The sequence below is a fragment of the Biomphalaria glabrata genome, chromosome 18, assembly GCF_947242115.1.
Source record: "Biomphalaria glabrata chromosome 18, xgBioGlab47.1, whole genome shotgun sequence".
Classification (NCBI taxonomy): domain Eukaryota; kingdom Metazoa; phylum Mollusca; class Gastropoda; family Planorbidae; genus Biomphalaria; species Biomphalaria glabrata.
Genome location: NC_074728.1, coordinates 21937872 through 21960356, shown reverse-complemented (window position 1 = coordinate 21960356; position 22485 = coordinate 21937872). Strand labels below are relative to the sequence as shown.

Here is a 22485-nt window from a genome sequence, read left to right as displayed (position 1 = left end):
ATTTTTAAAAAGAAAAAAGGTTATATTTTGCTTGTAAACATAACGTAACGCTTTATTGTTTATATGGACCAAGTGTTAAAGTGTTGCAGCCCAGCTAATTATATTTTATTTTATTAGCTGGTTATTGAGATAGTAAAGTTCCCCTTTCAGACCTTGCGATCTATAGGGCAGATGATGTAAAGGCCATCTGTTTCTTTGGCCAACGAGGGTGTCAGTGGTCAGCACAACGACCAACCGCCTTCATTTTCCCTCAACTAATGTTGGCTACCAATTAGAGCTTGGTGGACTCAGACACGCCCAAAAAGACCCCGAAATTTAAAGATGTCCAGTCTTCACCATGATTCGAACCAGGGAACTTTAGTTGGGAACTCATGCGCTTTACCGCTCAGCCACCGCACGTCCATTTTAATTAAGATATTGCCCTGTTCAAAGTGATTTAGTCATATCTTTCTAGACGCATCTTTATTGAAGATCTATATTAGCAAATAAAAGTTATTCAGTTTTGTTTAAAAAAAAAAAGAAGAAGTTTGTGAAGATTCTTTCAAGATCTACATTAGGAATAGTATAGGCTTACACCGTCTTAGCTGCACTAGATATTTGGACCTGCAAACCAACGATCGAGTATCCACAAGTACATCCTACTAGCCCGAACCTCTCACGTGACGATCTATCGCTACCGCTACTTATTTCATATAAAACGAGGCTCGAAATACAATAGCAAGAGATCCACTGGTCTAGACTTGTTTGTTTTAAACTGTCCACTGAATTCGGCCTAAGCAAAATTCAAATCACGGCCACTAACTTGACAGAGTACGTGAAATGTCAAAGCCTTTAAAATAACGGTAATGTTAAAGGCAGCGGGTAACCCCTCCCCCCAAGAAAGGGAAAGTTTTCGCAAGGAAAAAAATTAAAAGGGGTGGGGGTAACTGAGATGTGTGCTTAAAGGGGGGGGTGGCAGTATGACCAGCGTCGGACCGCTTTAAAGGTCTAATCATTAGCTGTGTTTACCTCTAGCAACCAATCACCTTACCCCCCCCCCTCACGCCACACACGCACACAACCATTCCCATCGATCTCGGTCCATTTGACGAGCGGCAAGCAACACACACACACACACTAGTCAGACACACACTCACACGCGCCCGCTAACCACTCACCCACACACACCCTGTTTGTTTGTTTTTTTCTGGACGTGGCCGGCGGGAAACATGTTCGGTAGAGAGTTGATGGCTAAATGACAAAAGGCGGGAATTTCCACTTTAGAGGAAGCAGAAGAGAAGCAAACGACAAGATCATAAGCGAAATTGGGGGGGGGGGGGTGGCATTATCAAACACAACCGTCGGTGGGAGGGGGGGGGGCGTGTAGATGTAGACCAAGACTCTAACGGCTAACGTGTTTAGATAAATCGAAACTTACAAAGAAAAAATATTTCATTAATTGGCAAGTATTGCTTAACATTTAAAAACCACCACGAATATATAATTCTCTACGTCGCCCAACATCTATTATAATACTATCTAGACTGTAGATCTAGATCTAGATCTAAATATATGTAAGCCTAAAAACAAATGTTTTTATTTTAAAAAAATGGATTTAGGTCGATAAGCTATTTTGATAGCTCCATTCATACTATTTTTACATTTACAAAAAAAAAAATCTCTTTGACTATATCGACAGTGATACGCAAATTAAGATCCGCGGGCCATATATGGCTAGTATTAATCATTGTTTGAAATAGTTAAGCGCTTTAGATTTATTTAAAAATAAAAGCATCCACGGCGGGATTCGAACCCGCGACCTCTGGATTAGAAGTCCAGCGCGCTATCCCCTGCGCTACGCGGACGGTTGCTCATATGGCAATGTAATGGTTACATTGACGGACATTCCTTCAAGACTAACAAAAAAAAAAATTATTACGTCCTAGGCGTGTCCCTGGGTCAATCTTGTCATGCATGTTAATCTGCCAAGTCATTTGGTTTTCCTGGCTGACTCAGACAACCCGATTCTATGCTCTAATAGCACTAGTGAAGAAGGAGTTTTTGTACCAATTTGTCCTAGCACATGGAACAAGGAATGTGCCATGATGGTACCGATACTATACTCAATCAACAAGATACTATAATAGATGCCCTACACTCTCTAATAAAAAAAAAAATTGTTAAGTCATGTGGATTATACCGGGGGGGGGGGTATGTGGGAAAAAAGAAAAGACCAAAAAAAAGTTGTACGGCTTATTTTACTGAATGATAGTCTCCCCTTACAGACCTTGTGCTCTATGGGGTAGATGATGTAAACATTATCTGTCTCTGTGGCCCACGGTTAACGAGGCTGTCATGTGGCCAGCACAACAACCAACCGCATTTGCTGCTCCCTAACTAATGCTAGGTACCCATTAGAGGCGGCGCCCAAGGATGCCGGAATAAAAATTTTCAGTCTTCACCAGGATTCGAACCCGGGGCCTACGGTTCGGAAGCCAAGCGCTTCACCACTCAGCCACCGCGATCCGAATGGTATTACATGCACACAGCAGTTGAAGCCAGGTAATGACCGCGGTCTATGTCACGTGACGTCCGCCTAGTCCACTACACGCGTAAGTCGCCGTCCTCCCGCCCCCTCAAACACGAAGAGCTCACCCACGCCCCCCCCCTTTCCATTAAACACACACGCGTCCTGGTCTATACCTCCCCCCGTACTTCCCATAGTGCTAGAGCGACTGGCCTTCCGGTGCTGCGAGATTTCAGGACACCCAGCGACATTCACCAAGAGAATGCCGAAGGCATGGCACTTGGGCTGGGACTGGGAGGCACTTGAGGTGGGTGCCAACGTTGTTCACGTGGGAGGGGGAAAAGTGACCATGTAGAAGCAGTCGCCTATATATATATATAACTTTTTCACATGTAAATTATGAGTGAGTCTGGTGTGAAAGTACACTTTGGTTTCTTATAGTTATAATGTTTTTTGTTTGGTGTAATGCACAAATTGTAAGACAAATTTCCTTACGGATAATAAAGATTATTATTATATATATATATATATATATATATATATATATATATATATATATATATATATATATATATATATATATATATATATACATATTTTTTTTTTGCTAAGTATATCTATATGGCCTTTGAATGTCTTTGACCGCATCACAAACCAAGAGATTAGAGACTGCAGCGATTGAACCCCATGACGACTTGCTAACTATCGTAAAGAAAGAAAAAGCAAACTAAAAATCTATGGCCATATTACAAGATCTTCGGGGCTGGCAAAGACCTTCATTCAGTGAACCGTACCAGGAAAAAGAAGAGGAGGCAGAAATAGAAAGCGATGGGAGGATAACATAAAAGAACGGACGGGAAGAGGTTCTAAAGCAAAGGACAGAGAGGAATGGAGAAAGACGGTCGACGAATCTTGCATGGTGCCCCAACGGTCAAACAGACTAAGGGATAGGTCAAGGTAAACTCTATGGCATCATTCTCTGAGGAGCAATAAAGGAAAAGATAGGGATGGGGGAATCAGTACGCTCCCTATCATGCACACCACGCTCTCTCTTTCTTCCACCCAGCACACTCCCCTTTACCCAAAGGTATTACCAATTGTGACCGGTCTCTGGCCTGGTCGATATCTGAATTCAATGACAAGGGAGGCAGGGAGCGAACTCTGGTTTCGTCAATAGCCCCAGTACCAATCAGGATCACACACTCGCCAACTTCACCTAAACACACACACACACGCTAACTCGCGTCCAACACACAGTGGCGCAAACTATCGATAATCAACCGTAGCGTCAGGCAGTTTGCAGGAGGCTCGGTAAACACAAGATGGACGAAAGCCTAGCGGTCAGTTAGGGCATTGTATATCACTGCTTAACGAGCGCTGATGAATTATATCATTTAAAAAAAAAAAACTGGGCATCGAAAGAAATCAGGTGCGGGCTTTCAACCTTCGGCCCTCGGGCAACTTCCGAGCGATCCCGTACTGAACATTGCTCGAAATATTACATTTTTAAAAGCAAGCTGTCTCCTGAGCCGTAATTGGCTAAGAACCGCTAGTTTAAAAAAAAAAACATTCCGAGGCAACTTGCCAAGGGAAATTATTTCCAAGAAAATGGATAACGGAAGTTCTAAAAAAACAAAAAAAAAAAACAATCTGTACTTAAAACGCGTGTTCAATAATGGTAGGCTCCCATTAAAAAAAAACAAACTTTGCCAGTGGAGACATTATGCATTCGTGACGAATAGGAGGTCCTGTCAAGGTAAAAGGGTGGAGTCAGAAACGGAGCTTTCGCGTTGTCCTAAGTAGTGTAGGCATCTGCCACCATGGTTTAAATAGACGTTCAAATAAAATACAACCCAATTGCAAGGCAGTAACGTACCCAACTTAAAAGTCTTATACAGATGTGTGTGTACTCTAGCACTGCGCCAAATAGGCGCTCAAATACAACTCAAGCTGAGTCGGGGTTGGAACTCGAGTCCCCTTAATCTGTAGCCAAGAGGTTGTACCACTCAGCCACGCGCCCCACTCTTTGTTAAGACTTTCTTTAACATTAAGAGAGAAAAAGAAGGAAAAGGTATCATGGAGAAATGCGGTAACGATGTAGTTGAACTTAAAGCAAAACGTTGAGAAAATGAAAAAAAGCGGAAGATTGGGAGATTTTGAAATAAATAGACGAAACATACAATGTCCAAACATTACAAGCACAATTTATTTCCCATGTTCGAGATACCTCCCCCCCCCCAAAAAAAAAATGAATTACCAAAGTCAATTAACTAATTGGTTAATATTTTTTTTTATTGACTCGTGTTGTCAGATAAAAGAAATAATTGTGGCGAAATTTCAGCTTGATCTGAGATTGGGTGTGGAAGAAATAACATGTACAAGCTTTTTTACCAGACAGACAGAGATGATGTAAGCTTTGTAAGTACTTTATGCTACAAGCAAAAGAGCTTATAAATTTGACACATGATTCTATAGTGCTAAAAAGTACGCGAAATAATTAAAAGGTCTATTAAAATAACTAGCTTGTCAACACTTCCGTTTTCTCTACAACATTTCCATGGAAACGCTTTCTATTTTTAGATTGACTCCATATTTGAAAATCTCATAATGTGTATTAGTCCTAATATGGGGGAAACATGGATCATGCCTAACATCTACAAGGAAATTTTAAAAAAATAAGAATGTAGAAGTACATGTAATTGCTTTAATGTGGAGAATGAAGAATTAAAAAATAATATTCGACTCTTATAATTGGTCTACACTAATGGGCATAATTCTGTTTTAAACATACAAGCTGAAAAAAAAAACACAACTAAACTTGGATGGAAGATAAATAATACGTAAAAAATGATAAAGCAACGCAGATTAGACCCGAAATCCCAGAATCCAATGTTAAAAAGCCTATTTCCCCCTAATTCAAGCGTAGGCCCAAACAAAAGCACGCACATACATACAAACACATATACAAACCATACTAATATGTAATGGTAAAAAAAAAAAAAAATCTGAGAGGGAAATAAATTTAAATAAGAAACAAACGATTTCATTGGTGGAGACAAGTTTCAATTCAGCTCGCGCTCGGAGAAAAAAAAATAATCCCGCTAAATACGGCGATCGATGAGCCGGCGAGACGTCAACTCTCGCTTCCGCAAGTTATGGGGCAAGATGCTTGAGGGAGATCTATGGCCCAACACTGGCCACGGGTCAGAAAGGTATATATTTTTTTTTTCCAAAGCGCATTAGGTCTTTCAAAAATGTGCGTGCTGATCTAATTCATCTTTGATTTTCAGTCCCGTTGTTAAGAGAACCTGGGCAAACGATGATCTAGCTGCAGAAATATTTTTTTAACACTTAGAGTTAATACACATCAATGCAAAACGTATCGCTACGCCTGGTCGTGTTTTTTTTTTAAAGCTCTGGACTGTCTGTAGTGTTAAGAGTCAGTGTTAATATTTGGGTCCTTTTTGTTTATAGGATACCTCAGTTTTCGTTTCACAATAAGTTGTCGAGCTTTCTACAGCTACATTAGCGAAAGCACAGTTTCTTATAGTAATGAATGAAAATAATTTACTTTGGGGGGGGGGGGGGTCGCGGCGTAGTGAGGAATGGTAAAAAAAAAAAAGGGGGGGGGGGGTCGCCGAACAAAAATGGTTGAGAACCGCTGCTCTAGAACATCTAACAAAAAACATGAAATGTGGATGGAAAGAAGTAGATATTGACAACTGGTCACCATTCAGTCGTGACCTCGGAAGATGTCGCTTCAGTTCGAATCCCGACCAGAGTTGTGTTTGCTGAGCGCCGAAAGGCAGCACGTTAACCTTCTTCTAGATATATTTCCGCCCACACACACACACACACACACACATTGGACCACCGCGCCTGTGATCATGCTATAAATAGCATGACCAAAATACCAAGAAAACACATCGCTTAGGGAAAAGGGAAAATACCGAAAGATCCTGACAAGAATTACTCTGAAACGTCCATTTCCTGAAAGGGGCGGGGCGGGGTCTGCCACTAACTCAATGAAGAAAAGTAATAGAGGGGAGAGAGGGGAGTTTATAAATCCCTGCATTATGCAATGAGGAACTGAAAGAAAAAAGCAAATCAAAGCGAAAGAACATTTTTAAAAGAACCGAAACAAAAGAGTGCCAAAAACAATTTAGGGTGTAGTTAATAATATATCTTATATGATACAGACGTTACTTCAAAAAAGAAGATGATTACGCCCTACGAGTCATGCATTTAGTCATGCATATTAACCAATGACCTAAATTCTGCAAAGTCACTGGTTTTCCTGGCTAGCTCAGGCAACCCATTCCATGCTTTAATAGCCCTAGGGAAGAAGGAGCATTTGTACAAATTTGTCCTAGCATATGGAACGAGGAATGTGCCTTTATCTTTGTGTCTTTCTGAGTATTTTATTAATTATTTTTTTTTATCTGAAGATTATGGTTCAGTGTTTTATGTATCTTTGAAGTCTTCTATCCTGAAGGCTTTCTAAATTTAGTGACTTTACTAAAGGTGTTACTCTTGTCAAGTGTGAATATTCGTTTGTTATGAATCTCACTGCTCTATAAGATAATATCTTCCGAGATACAGGTAGATAAATGATAAGTTACAAGATAAAATTAGGAGTAATTAGGGCCATTATATAGTATAAACTTCGGCACATACAAACTCACACGACTGAAGAGCCCCCGACGAAATGGTGGAAGCTTGATTTAAGCGAGGACACAGTATGATGAAACATTTGCGTCAGTTCTATAAATAGCTACGGCGCCCCCTGACAGATCGGCTATAATAAGAAACAGCTTCGCAACTTTAAACCAGCAAAAGGAAAAAAAATCAATATAGATCTTGGCGGTTGTTTATTTGTTTATTTTAATCGATTCGTCTATCCATTCAGTAGCTGAAAGTTTTGTATCAAATGTTCCTTTGTTGCTATTATTTTTTAAAAATGGGGGAGGGGGGCAGGCTGAGACAACGAGGGACATAAAATGAGTCATGAAAACCCTCTATTACAGGCAGTCACAGACTAGGAACACACACTTAACAATGTGTATTATATAGCACGCTTGACACACAAAGCTTCGGTAGTAACCAAAAATTAACACGGTGGCCGCTATGTATTAAAGGTTATTAGATCTGTGTAGCTTATTATTATCAGTGTTAAATCGGTGTACCTTATTATTACCGTATGAGTTAAATATATGTAACGTATTATAATCGTGTGAGTAGAAAGGACTTCTTGAAAAGTGGCATTAGATCCAGAAACCACTGATACAGCTATCATTCCCACCGTTGGAGGCACGTAGATCGAACGTTTCCAGAAGCGAAACTTGACTTACAGTGGCGGAGGCCACCAATGCATAGACTTACACTTAAATTTAGGTCCCCCCGCGTCGTTCGGCGCATTGGGCGGCAAGCTGTCTCCATAAAGATCTGTCATTGGCAATGTCTGAAGCCTCCTCCCATCTGGTGTCCACTGTTCTGTGGTCCTCCATGAAGGTGTGGCACCAAGTTATCCACGTGCCTATAAGAGTCGGTTTCTTTGCGTTGACTGGCTTGCCGTGTATCGGGCATTGGACGTCCAGTTGGGTTTGATCCAACGCCGTCATCGGGGGTTGGCCACCCTCGCCGCATGCATAGCTTTCTTTATGTGTCAAGTTTGCCGTTTCTGTAGCAATGGTGGTTTTACAGGGTTAGGGTCGCTAGCCCCACGCCAAACCCTTCTCTTTCTCCAAAGTATAGACAATCTATAATAACACAGGCCGGGAGATTGTCCCGTAGGCTCATACTTTGCACGGTTCAGGCCAAACTTCGAGTCACGGTGCCCCAGCACAGTGGGGAGAAAGAGGAAAATGTGTCTCTTATTTGACTATCCCAGACTTGCTGAATTCAGTCTCGACAGGTCTAGAAAGTCACATGCTCTTTACATGCTCTTTCACTGGTATGGAGACACAAGAGCATTGCGCACAACAGCTTATTTTTTGTCCAGGGTTTGTGACAGAGAGGATTTGAGCCTCTCAAGCCCCCACTCTCGTGGACAGGGCCGGCCTTACAGTATGCGGGGCCCTATGCGAAACGGATTGCGCGGGGCCTAGTCTGGTTAGAGATAAGAATAATAAGTGAACATTAAGATTTTTTGTTAGAAAATATTTTTTTTTTTTGCATGACAATTTCGTCTATTTTTCAGGACATTTTATTGAGTTTTTGAGGATATTTTAATAAATTCAGGAGATTTTCATGACTTTTTTTCGTATTTCCTTTTCAGATTTCCAGGAGCTCCGGGCCGCGGGAACCCTGTTTTAAGTTGAAATGGTTTAATTTAATAATTTATACACCTAGAATTAGCGCGGGTCCTATGAAAGTGCGGGGCCCACTGAGGCCACATAGGTTGAGGTGCCCTAAGGCCGGCCCTGCTCGTGGAGTTAAGTGACGGTCTCACAAAACGAGGAGACAACTAAACTTGATTTGAGCAGACCAAGTTAAATGTCACTACCCCCCCCCCCCCCACGATGACCAAGCACGACCGTTATAGCCTGTAATAAGAAATAAAGGAACACTGAAGAGTAACCTAAAACAAGGCTTTATTAAACTAGAACGACACATGAACTGACGAAAGAGACTTGGACAGTAGCACACTAGATCAATGTTGTGAACACATTCTCACGACGTTAACAAACATAAACAAATAGTAACTATTTCACCACATTCACCCCGCCTAGAATTAAAATAGCAAGTATAGTAATATAGTAGGCCAATAGCATAAATAAAAAGAGAATGCCAGTGCATGTAATATAATAGATCAATAAACAGTGTCGAAATATTAATTTCTCTTGTAAACATTAATAAATGATGATACAAAGAAACCTAAAAACCAGTATCTGTTGTATGACTTATAAACAATTACTAGTTTCTGTTTTCCTTCAAATGGGATCATCAGTTTTTCGTGCTGGCTGATGAAATCTAGCCCTAAGATTACATCAGATACTAGTCCATCTAGTATTGAGAGCTTAACACTTTCATATTGTTCATCTTTGTACTTTATTTTAGCGAAAATATGGCCGTGAGTAGTGCGAGAAAGATGTGTAGAGGCCATGTAGATTCTGTTTCTGGACGTTTCTAATTTCCATTTGTACCTTTTAGCAATTGAAGAAGATATATAGCTTTCACTGCTCCCCGTATCTACGAGAGCCTTCAATGGTACTCCATTGACGAGTATTGAAATAGTAGATTTAGTAAGACCGGACGCTGGTGTCGATGCCCAGGAAGATCCAACGGTTGTAGTCCGAGACGTCTCATCATCTGCTTTCACTATGGCTGAGGTTATAGATTTGAGTGTCCGTCTGGTCGATCTACAGACTTTCTGGAAATGGCCCCTCTTACCGCACAGGTTGCATGTAGCGTCACGGGCCGGACATCTAAAGCGTTGATGTGGGCTGTTTCCACAAAAGAAACATCTTTTACTAGTCGCCGCACTCACCTCGTGTTCTACTTTTGTCGTTGGAGAAAGGCTCTCCTCGTCGGCGCTAGCTCCACAGGGAGTTTCAGAGTGGATGTTATACGCCATGGCATGGTTATGGGCATATTCAAGTTGTCTTGCCTCTTCATATGCGCACTGTAGAGTTAGAGTAGATTTCTCTAAGAGTCGCAGCCTTATGCTGTTTGAAGCCAGTCCAGTAATGAAGGCGTCTCTTACGAAGATATCTCTGTGTTCTTCAGCGGTGACAGCTTTGAAGTCACAGTCTTTGGCCATACTTTTAAGCTTAAGTAGGAAGGAGTCAACGGTTTGTCCGTTCTCTTGTCGACAAAGAGTTATCATGTGCCGTGCAAAAATTTCGCTTTTAGGCTTCACGTAGACATTTTGTAGAACTTTGATTGATTCATCGAACGTGGTACACTCACTTATGTACTGAAATACGCTCGAAGAAACGTAGTTTTCCAGTAATTTCTTTTTGTCAATCTCGCAATGAGAGACTGAGGAGATGAAATTCTCAAATGTTCTGAGCCAGTGCAGCCACTTCTCGGCAGCCGATGGCGAGCTAGGCTCTATGTCCAGCTCTTTTGGCCTAAATAGACGTTCCATTTGTATTACTACTTTTACTTACAGACTGAGAATAGTGTTGAACGAAAATCCAAAAAAGATACGTGAGGCACATAGATCCATGGAATTGAAAAGTTCTAGTTTAATAAATTGTAATAAGAAATAAAGGAACACTGAAGAGTAACCTAAAACAAGGCTTTATTAAACTAGAACGACACATGAACTGACGAAAGAGACTTGGACAGTAGCACACTAGATCAATGTTGTGAACACATTCTCACGACGTTAACAAACATAAACAAATAGTAACTATTTTACCACATAGCCAATAACAAGAGTCCCGCGACAACGCCGGAGTTGTCAACCTTAGGCATCGTTCCTTATCTCGAACTAAACAAAGCTGTAGGTCAAGGCGACCACCTCTGCAGGACACAAGTGAGCTGGCGCGTGCCAAAGTTTCATCCTCGCCATACACTGTGGGGGAATTGTGGCGAATATCCAAGTGAATTGTGGTGGCCGCCCACGACCCTGAAATAAATAGACCTCTACTACTTGGCAGAATTCTTGAACTTTATTCACACATAACCAATCAAAGTTAAGTTTCAGTTGCTCTTTGCAATGGTTCTTAGAGGGTAGAGTCAAAGATTCTTGGAAGCTGGGAAAGACCCAAGCAGATGTACATTATTACATCCCTATGACCGATGGACGCTCGGATTAGAAGCGAGGCCAAGGGCCGAGCACACCGGGAAAACTCCCCCATGTTCCCTCTCAGCATCACATCAACCGTGCAGGTTTCCGCCATGAAAAATGTCCCCCTGAGGAAAAGTGTATGTATGGATAGTGACACACCCGCCAGTGCAATGGACTTGGTCCTTAGGCACCCCAACGGGAATTCTTTTTTTTTTTCTTCCATGTTGGCCTAAAAGTCTCGCCTAACGACCGTTTCCCCCCGAGTTCCATGTGAGGTGGAGAAGCAGACACCGGGTTGTATTTACTTCAAGATAGATCAAATTCAAGATAGATGTAATTCGGGTAGGCTTCAGTCCTAAGATGGTGTTTCGTTCACCCACTCGGAACATAGCAAGTCAATGGGGACACTTCTGTTAAGAGACTTAGGCTAGTGTTTATTTTATCAAAACTAAAGCCCTGTATATAGACCCAATGTAGACATATTTGTAACCTAATACAGCTACGAATATCAACTGGACACTAATCGTGCTAAATACTGGTCCGAATATCAACTGGTCACTAATCGTACTTGTCAACAACTCGGCCAGTCACAACTGGTTCACCCCAAAAGGTCACTAAGATCAGCCAGTATACACACACTTGTATCGGCGCCTTCGACATAGGGGTCACGGAGGTCATGCGTGTAGTCACCGATCCTGTTATAGGCGCTGACCGGTGCCCCGTTACTATCTTTGCACCTACGGCCAAGTAGCTTATACACCGAAGCATTTAACTAGAGATAAATCAATCTCTAAAACATTACATTCGATTCACCATAATTTGCTGCTGTTTTTTTTCTTACAAATATTTAATTACGGTGTTTGTAGTTTGTAAATTTCGTTTGTTTGTCTGTTAACTTTGGATTTACAAGTATCGAACTTCAGATCAAGATTATTGTCCAAACCTGCAGTTAGGTTTCGAACTGAGGATGCTCATCACAAGTCCAAAACGCAAACCACACTACCAGACAGCCATCCAGGTTGTGACAAACTCGAGGGATATGTGTATTACGCAAATTTACAAGAAGGTTGCACAATGGCTCAAACACACACACACACAGGGCGTTGACAGAATCGTCAAAGTCAAACATGAGTATTGATTAAATCTTTCTTGTCCCTAATTACTTTTTGCGTTACACATCGCAGTGTGACCCGGCCCTAACAATCAACCTAAAATCGTCTGCTAGTCTTACACTGTGATCAAGAGTTCTCTCGCCTTCCACACGTTTGAATTATTATTATTAACGAATTGACAGCAGCCTCGGCATTGCCCCCCGTGTGTACTCGATTTGAGAGTACACGGCCAGCCCACGAAGCCACTTTTAACGAGGCCAGCACCTAATAACCTATCCCACGGCAAGCGAGTGATCATATCATATCCGCATAGCTACTTACACACTGGAGTCATTAACGCATTCTGAACGAAAGTAAGAAAGCATTTTTAAAAACAATATCTACAAACAACAATGCAGAACGAAGAATAGGCCACAGATCTACCTAAATATTTATTTTAAACAAAAGATAAGATAAAAGGACACACACACAGACAACTGATACAATGTCAATGCCTTGCTCAATGAAGACAGCTTGGCTAACCAAAACAACTGTTTCCCGACCGTCCAGTTGTTGTTAGCTCTGAAGAAGCCAATGGATCTAGCTTAGTAAATAAACGAGGGGGAAGGGGGGATGAAATAGGTCACCTTGATTTTTCGAAAAGGATCAAGGGCAAAGAACTCTTATCGGTGCACAACTTTCGATTTAAAAAAAAAATCGTTGCTGGGGGAATAATTTAAAAAAAAAAAAGAAAAGAATCGCCACAAATTTAAGGTAGCATGTTCCAACCGTGCGTAATAGAACTCGTACAAACTACGCTCGACTTCTTCGGAGCAGACGAGGTAAAGTGGTTGAGGAGGGGGGGGGTGAAAGTAGGTCAGGATTGCAAGTGGGCGTGGCCCAGTTTCGTCCTGGGAGAAGAATACAAAAGTAAGTGTGAACAGAGCGCCTTCGATGTCTTACAAGTAGGGGGCTGCAATAGCACGAGTGGTTTACTGGCGACTGTTACACAGGAAGTGCTAAGGGAAGACCCGTTTCGCCCCAGATCAAGGGCCTAAACAAACACAAGGACTGAAGAATGTAGTCCCGGCCTATAGAATAGAACAGTGGTTCCCAAACTTTGTAATTAACGGAACACTTCGCACATTCTGAGTATTAAGCGAATCACTTCTGCTTATTTTTTTTTACTAGAGAGTTTAATTCACGTGACGGCTGACTAATTACTAATTAATTATTCCAGCAGTTCGTGAACGCACATATTTAGGCCTAGAGGAACACTAGGGTTCTGCGGAACACAGTTTGGGAAACACTGGACTGGAAGCAACCAAGGGAAGAGAGAGAAAAAAAAGTTCGCTATACTGTGTTACTGGCATGAATTAAGGTTCTCTAATGTGGTGTATAAGTGGGTAGCAGAAAGTGTTACAATTCGATCTATACATTATCATGATGCCTTGAGATGAGCTAAGTTACTAGAGACTATAAACAGATCTATAATATTTAGAATGAACTTAGAGACTTGATCTATTTAAACAAAGACACTGATAAAGTATTAATAAAAAGAAAAAAAAAACAAGTATATAATAGACCTATGATTAATTAATCATTTAAATAGTTTGAAGAATGATGTCATGTACACATAGCTGAATACAAAATTAAATGCATTAATGTGAGAAGATTCTTAAACACTGCCAGCAAAGTTTTTATAATCATTCAAGCTTACTTAGCAAGTGGTGGGGGGGGGGGGGGGGGGGGTAACAACTTCAACTGGAATCATTCATTTCTCAACAACAAACAACAAGCAGGATTTTCAAACAAAATAATAGACATTTCTTGGATCTGGAGGGGTTGTGGCTGAGTGGTGAAGCGATTGGCTTCCAAACAGAGGTGAAGACTAGGATTTTAAAATTCAGGATCTTTAGGGCGCCTCAGAGTCTACCCAGCTCTAATGGTCACCTGACATTAGTCGATGAGCTGAACACAACACACACTCATTAACCATGGGCCACAAAAAGAGATGACCTTTACATCATCTGCCCTATAGATCGCACTCGCAGGGTCTGAAAGGGGAACTTTACATTTTTCTTTTCTTGGATATCTACATAATTCACTGTGATTAATAATATAGCTCTGAGAACCAGACTATGATTTTCATTGCAAAAAAATTATATTATAAACTATTGAAAACAATGCACATAAAAATTAAGATAAATGTCTTGGCAATTACCTAAAAAAAATGTGTGAAATAGGTTCTGTTGAGTTAACACATTTAAACTTCATGATAAAACTTTGTAATGGACAAATCAACAAACCAAAGTTGGAAATTCCATTTCTATTTTTATATGAGATTTAGAGACACATAAGGGAGTAGCAGAGACCCTAGACTGGCCTAGAGATTCAAATAAGTGAAAAGGGAATGTCACCCTCCTTTTGAGATCCCAAAGTTAACACATGACCAATCAGTCACCAATCCAAGTCTATTTAAAGACACATCAACTGATATCATCATTTTAAATAGTTAATATAATGTGTAAACCAATCTAATTTATAATCTTAATAATTTAAAGCTAATCTTATCTTAGAAATACACCTTTTAGACCTAGATTAGATTATATGATTTAGTATTAGGACTATGAAACTACCATTTTATGAATGGAATTTCTATTGACTCTAATAATAGAGTCTATGTAATTTTATCACATTAGCTTTAACGGAATCTTATTATAACATTGTTTCTTTTTAATGGTGGTCCTATTCATGCTATGATAATAACACCATCCATCACAATATATCCATCAATGATATTGATTCCTTCTCTCTTCCACTACAATAATTTACACCCGCTATTACATAATCACCGAAAATAACTAGACTAGACTGCCACTATCACTATCACTAGATCACTAGACTCATAACTTAAGATCTTATGAGCTAGAATCTAGATCTAAATCTAAGTATTCCAAGTCTAAGTCTTTGCTTTAACAACCTGTTGTGCAAAATTAAGTCAATGGATCAGAGCCTAAAATAATAATATTCAGTGAATTAAAAAGAAAACAAACTAGATCTAGATTCTAGGTCTAGAAGAAATGGATTCATAGATCAGTAATCTAGATCTACTACCATTGTTACTTGTATTTTCATCGTAGGTAATGGGAACAGAAACTCAAGAATAGAAACGTTAAGAGGTTATTTAGGTCATGGCCTGTGACGTCATGTAGACCACAGTCCTGTTATTTCGCCAACAAACCGCAGTAATTTGGACTACTGAGCCGCTAGGGTGGGCTTTACAACTTCACGGTAGTTCAGCCCACCTTTAACACAAGTGAACCATGTCGGCTAACACAATTAAGAATATTTAATGTCGATCGGGAATGGAAAATCGAGTAGGGCAGTGTCCATTTGTTTTTAGTGAAGGAAAATCTTTAACTCGTCCGTGATTACTCCGCGATCGGGCCGATAGGATCGTTCGTGTGGAGGTGGCACTGGGCCAAAAAAATAATGCACTGATGTGACAAGCGCTTAGAATGTGTGTAATGGCTTAAGGTATTACTGGTAAAGTTGGTAACTAATAGTAAGATACATTTTACCTTAATGGTGGCTCACTTTTGTAACATGAAAATCCACGAATGTAAACAGAGAATACACGTTTGACACTCACCTGACAATCTGTGTTTACTCCGACTCCATTTCGCGCGTATGCAAATGAAACCCGGATGGTGGCAGTGCGCATGCGTGTTGCTCCCGTTCAACGTAAACAAACGAGGTTCACTTTGGGTAATTCCCCTGCAGTGTCAAAGTGACACATTGAGTTCATCTGACTATGAGTAGACGTGTACATGGCGCCATCGTCACAATAGATGCAGATCCATGTCACTTATTAACTATCAGCAAAACTATGAGTCTATATTTGAAATGTAAACATCAGTTATGAAATTTCAATCTTAAGTAAATAGCATTAATCCTACAATTATTATTTTAAGAAGAAAAAGTATTATTTTTAGCCTTTGACTCATTCTAGATCGACTAGTCTAGATTTATACTATTCTAGCTCAGTGCTAGGTCTGCTATACTGAAGATGGACTCACATGGGCCTAAGTAGGTCCACTCCTTCCAATATAGATTTAGATCTGGTCATATTTTTGTTTATATTGAACTAATTTTTTTTTTAAATAAAATATTTAAAGTTACATGGTCAACAATTATTTTAATAATAATAATAATCTTTATTGTCCGTATTGAAATTTGTCCTACAATTTGTGCATTACACCAAACAAAAAAAACATTATAACTATAAGAAACCAAAATCATATGTACATTCACACCAGACTCGCTCATAATTTACATATGACAAAGTTTATATCAGATTATTCCTATTTAATGATTTGATTACCTAAATAAAATGCAGCACTATAATAAATATATGCATATATAAATGTAAGATAATATAGATGTAATAAAAATAAATAGATTAATCGACTATTATCTAATCTTATAAAATACAGATGTTACTTCAAAAAAAAAAGATGATGATTAGTTATGCATGTTAACCAGATGACATAAATTCTGATGTCATTGGTTTTCCTGGCTGGCCCAGGCAACCCATTCCATGCTTTAACAGCACTCGGCAAGAAGAAGCATTTGTACAAATTAGTCGTAGCATATGGACTAGTGGATGTGCTTTTATCTTTCTGTCTCTATGAGTATTAATTAGATTTTTTATTTGAATATTATGGTTCAGTGTTTTATGTATAATTGCTACTTTACTTTTAAGTCTTCTATCCTGAAGGCTTTCTAAGTTAGTGATTTTACTGAAGGTGTTACTCTAGTTAAGTGTTTCCAAAAGTGGGGTACGCGTACCCCAGGGGTACGGAAGACTTTGGGGGGGGGGGGGGGGGAGTACGCGCTGCACATCATTAACTATGCGGATTTTTTAAAATACCCATTGTTTATGTTCTGTTTATAAATTAAAGGGGGGGGGGGGACGAGGAGTTCTCAGCATCACAAAAATTATAAAAGGGGTTTGGGAAACACTGCTCTAGTCAAATGTGAAAATTCGTTTGTTATGAATCTCATTGCTCTATTTTGTGTCTGTTCCCTGTTTCTTAATGTTTTCTTGAGTTGAGGGGTTGAGGATGCATATTCTATTATTGGCCTGATTTCTGTATCTTGTGTTGTTTTTATTGTTCTACAAAGGAGCCCTTAATAGAGTAATAGATGGCTGCCTGGTCGTGCGGTTTGCGCGCTGGACTGTCGTTTGGATTTATCGAGGGTCCCGGCCTCAAACCCTGCCCGCTACCATCCCCCGTCGTCCTGCGGGAGGTTTGGACTAGGAAGTAAACTATCTTCAACCCTGAAGAAACATCCGAAACATGTAGAACAAACCAAAACGAACTAACACTTTGTTACAAATTAAGTGTATCAAATTTATATCATCTCTTCCAGTGGTTCCCAAACTTTTTTGTCTTGCCATGTTTTCTGAATTTCGGTAGACCCCCTGCTCAACTTGCAAATTTTTGCAAATTCATCAACATTTTTTTAAAACAAATTTCTAACTGTAATGAGTTGAAAAGTGAAAAATGTATTTAAAAAAATAAACAACTACAGATATTATGTTTCATATACGAATTTGTTGTTCTATGAAGTAGTCTTTCCAACATTAAATATTAATTAATTAATTTGGGGTTTATATGGACCACTTTGGGAATCACTGATCTAGCCCTAGTTTAAAACTAGTTACTGAAGTGAGTAGGCCTATAATGGTGCTAAAACTTGTCAATGGGAATCATTTCATCGAAAAGCCTTTTTGTAGATTTACCTATACATATTGGGTGACTCGATTTTGGTTTTGTCACATTCAAACCAATGGAGGGCCGGGATCCACCATCATATTCTTGAACCCTGGCCCACTGGTACCCTGTTACGCCACTGTGCTACTATGAGGGATTACTCTTAGATCCCTTAAGAACAAGTTCTAAACCGAAATTAGGCGAGTGTTTAAAACTCCAATGCCAATATGTGTTTAGTGTAAGCCTAATTATTGGTGTTAATATTACTCCCCTTCACCTCACACAAGCTCCACCTAAAGATTTTCTATTAGGTCTTCTTTATTTTTTTATATTTTTTTTTAGTACTATTCCCTAATCACACCACGATGCTAGAGCATTGTGAGGAGGTCGCCGAAAGTCACATGCTACAAAAAAATATAGCATATAGTAAAATTTCCCTCTCAGACCTTGCGATCTGTGGGAAAGACGATGTAAAGGTTATCTGTTTCTGTGGCCTACGGTTAATGAGTGTGTCATGTGGCCAGCACAACGACGTTGAACGACCAACCGACTTTACTTTTCTCCAACTATGTCAGTTACCCATTAGACCTGGATGGACTCATAAGCGCCCTAATCCCAAAATTTAAAAAAAAAGTCTTCACTAGGATCCGAACCCGGTATTCTCCGGGTCGGAAGCCAAGCGCTTTACAACTTGACCGCCTCGCCTCCAATAAAATGTCTACCTTTCTAAAGTTTATGTTCGATACGGTCCTCAAGTCATTTTACTTTTCTAATTAATTGTAATGGTCATCGTTGATCATCCTACATTTAGACACGGTTAAAATAATAGCCTAATGATAAGCCTAATAATAGCTTTTATATAGCGCTACTTTCATGCCTATAGCATGCTCATAGCAGGTTACCTATCTATAGATAGATAGATAGATAGATAGATAGATAGATAGATAGATAGATAGATAGATAGATAGATAGATAGATAGATAGATAGATAGATAGATAGATAGATAGATAGATAGATAGATAATAGATAGATAGATAGATAGATAGATAGATAGATAGATAGATAGATAGATAGATAGATAGATAGATAGATAGATAGATAGATAGATAGATTGCTTAGATTAGATTAAATAGATAAATTGATTGATTGATACACAGACTGATTGATTGCATAGATTAGATTATATCAGGATAGATTAATAGATAGATAGGTAGATAGATATTGTACAGTTAAATTATTTATGTTTGTCAAATTGGACATACTACCAGAGAATTAAAAAATTAAGGTAGCCTCAGCGTAAATAAGTTGAAAATACTCCAGGTTGTGAGAATATATATGTATATATGTTTGAATATATATATGTATGTATGTATATATGTATGTATAGGTAGATAGATAGATAGATTGATAGATAGATAGATAGATAGATTGGACATACTACCAGAGAATTAAAAAATTAAGGTAGCCTCAGCGTAAATAAGTTGAAAATACTGCAGGTTGTGAGAATATATATGTATATATGTTTGAATATATATATGTTTGAATATATATATGTATGTATGTATATATGTATGTATAGGTAGATAGATAGATAGATTGATAGATAGATAGATAGATAGATAGATAGATAGATAGATAGATAGATAGATAGATAGATAGATAGATAGATAGATAGATAGATAGATAGATAGATAGATAGATAGATAGACAGATTTGATGATTGAGAGATAGATTGCTTAGATTAGATTAAATAGATAAATTGATTGATTGATACACAGACTGATTGATTGCATAGATTAGATTATATCAGGATAGATTATATCAGGATAGATTAATAGATAGATAGGTAGATAGATATTGTACAGTTAAATTATTTATGTTTGTCAAATTGGACATACTACCAGAGAATTAAAAAATTAAGGTAGCCGATTTTAAAATAAATTAAGCATCAGTAATAAAAATTGCATAATTATTTTGATAATGTCCCCCCTCTACAGATGTATTAACTAATGCTGCATTTAAAAGAAGTCTCTTTTTAAATTGGACTAATAAATCTTTTAACTATATAATAATAATAATAATAATAATAATAATCTTTATTATCCGTAAGGAAATTTGTCTTACAATTTGTGCATTACACCAAACAAAAAACATTATAACTATAAGAAACCAAAGTGTACATTCACACCAGACTCACTCATAATTTACATGTGACAAAGTTTATACCAGATTGTTCTTATTTAATGATTTGATTGCCAGGGGAACAAAAGAGTGTTTGTGTCTGTTTGTCTTTGCTATCGGTGTCTTGTATCTCTTTTGTGATGGTAAAATCACAAAATTCTGACACAAAGGGTGATTCTTTATTTCGAGCTTTTTTATAGATGTTTGTCTCAAACAACTGCCCAAATGGGGTTTGTTTTTTGCCAATGATTTTACCAGCAGCATTTAGGATTCTATTAAGTTTATTTTTATTTTTAATGCTCAGATTGCCATACCAGGCAGTGATATTGAAACTTAAAATATTGCAGATGTGAGCTTGATAAACATAGCCAAGGCCTTTTCGCTAACATTAAACGAGGACAGTTTTCTTAGTAATCGTAATCTTTGCTGCCCTATTTTGCTGATATAATCAGTATTTGCAGTAAAATTTAGTTTATTGTCTAGGATAGTACCAAGGTATTTAAAGGTTTGCACTATTTCAATTTTCTTTCCAGCTACAGAAACAATATGTATATTGAAATCCAAGAAAGATAACCTATGTAAAACATTTTTCCAATAGCTGACAAATTACGTTTTCAGTTGCGTCCCTTAAATTCTTAAATTATTTTTTTTTTTTTTTTCTTTCGCAGGAGCGATTTCTAGGAATGTTTTTTTTTTATTATTATTCATTTTTGTGTATTTTAACTCTATTATATTGTGTAAAGTGTATTAAACAATTCATAGATTTATATATCAACCAATCATCGGCGTAAATTTCATTCAAAAAGGGAATGACTGCTATGAGATCAAAGGCGAAAGACACACGGGCATGATGGGTTCGGGGCTTAAAGGTCCATTGTGCGGCGATTCTCAAGCTTTTAGGAGCGTCCCCATTTCGAATATTGGGAATGAAAAAGGAGGTTGGTGAAGGGAATTTTTTTTTCTTCTAATGACAAAAAAATATTTTGTAATTGATAGTAAAAGAATGAACCGACCTCTCTCTTGATAGCCTACGAAGAACAGCTGCTGATCTGGAAAATGGAGCGATTCTGTTACGCGACGAAAATCGAAGGACTCAGTGACGTAGCTAGGGTTTAGGGGTCGGGGGGGGCTGACCTCTTTCATGGCCTCTGCATTTTCGACATTTAACATCATGACATGAGATAATGGCGTAATATTTAATATTTAATGGAAAATCAAATTTCGAACACTCATTTGGGCCCCCCCTTCGGGTAGGGCGTGGGGGATTTTCAACTTTGGACCCCCTTCTCCTCCCCACTCTAGCTACGCCACTGAGGACAGATGATGATTATGATGATGAGTAGATCTTATCTTATATAATACAGACGTTACTTCAAAAAAGAAGATGCGTCATGCATTCAGTCATGCATATTAACCAATGACTTAAATTCTGCCAAGTCACTGGTTCTCCTGGCTAGCTCAGGCAATCCATTCCATGCTCTAATGGCACTAGGAAAGAAGGAGTATTTGTACAAATTTGTCCTAGCATATGGGACGAGGAATGTGCCTTTATCTTTGTGTCTTTCTGTGTATTTATTAAATTTTGTTTTTGTATTTGACGATTATGGTTCAGTGTTTTATGTATAATTGCTACTTTACTTTCGAGTCTTCTGTCCTGAAGGCTTTCTAAATTTAGTGATTTTACCAAAGGTGTTATTCTTCTTCTTATTATTATTGACATTTTAAGACATTAAAACCAGATATTATGTTAAAAACAAATTAAGTGACAGTCGCTTTATCTTCAAAGAAGGACCTTTCTTCTTCATGCTGTTTTCGCGAGAGGCGTCTGCAAGAGATAGGAACAAACCATTATATTGAAGAAAACCCTTTAATGTGTTTTTACCAATGCGATTCTAGCATCTACCCGTTTCTTTCCCTTACAGACTTACACGCTCCACTGCTATCCCTCCAAACTTTCAGTACACCTCAGTAGTGGCCCTTGCGACTCCTTAATTTCACTTTAATTTGATCTGTGCTCTTCTAGATAAGAGAAATAGCGAGCTGAACACGTACGAATAGGCCTATAGGAATGTTTGAACTTCAGACCAATCTATGGGGAACTAATATAGCTCATTTAGACACCCTAGTAGGCTTAGGGGGGCTCGACCGCTAATTTTTGGCCTGGGGGGGGGGCAGGAATTTCC

General features: G+C 38.8%; 1 protein-coding gene and 1 non-coding gene across 4 annotated transcripts in view; both read right to left on the bottom strand.

Moving 5' to 3' along the window:
• The window catches only part of LOC106053290 (CTD small phosphatase-like protein 2-B), a 40186-nt gene extending 24059 nt beyond the window's left edge, over positions 1 to 16127 (bottom strand). The window contains exon 1 of one of the 3 annotated variants that reach the window (XM_056016917.1): positions 15993 to 16127. The gene's annotated coding sequence lies outside the window, so the exon portion shown is untranslated. Of the gene's footprint in view, positions 1 to 12679; positions 13064 to 15921 lie in introns of those variants that run through there. The other 2 variants (XM_056016918.1, XM_056016919.1) reach the window with 2 other exon arrangements.
• Trnar-ucu (transfer RNA arginine (anticodon UCU)) lies at positions 1772 to 1844 on the bottom strand. Its single transcript has one exon. It is a non-coding gene; the product is annotated as a tRNA-Arg (tRNA).
• Positions 16128 to 22485: the final 6358 nt, after the last annotated feature.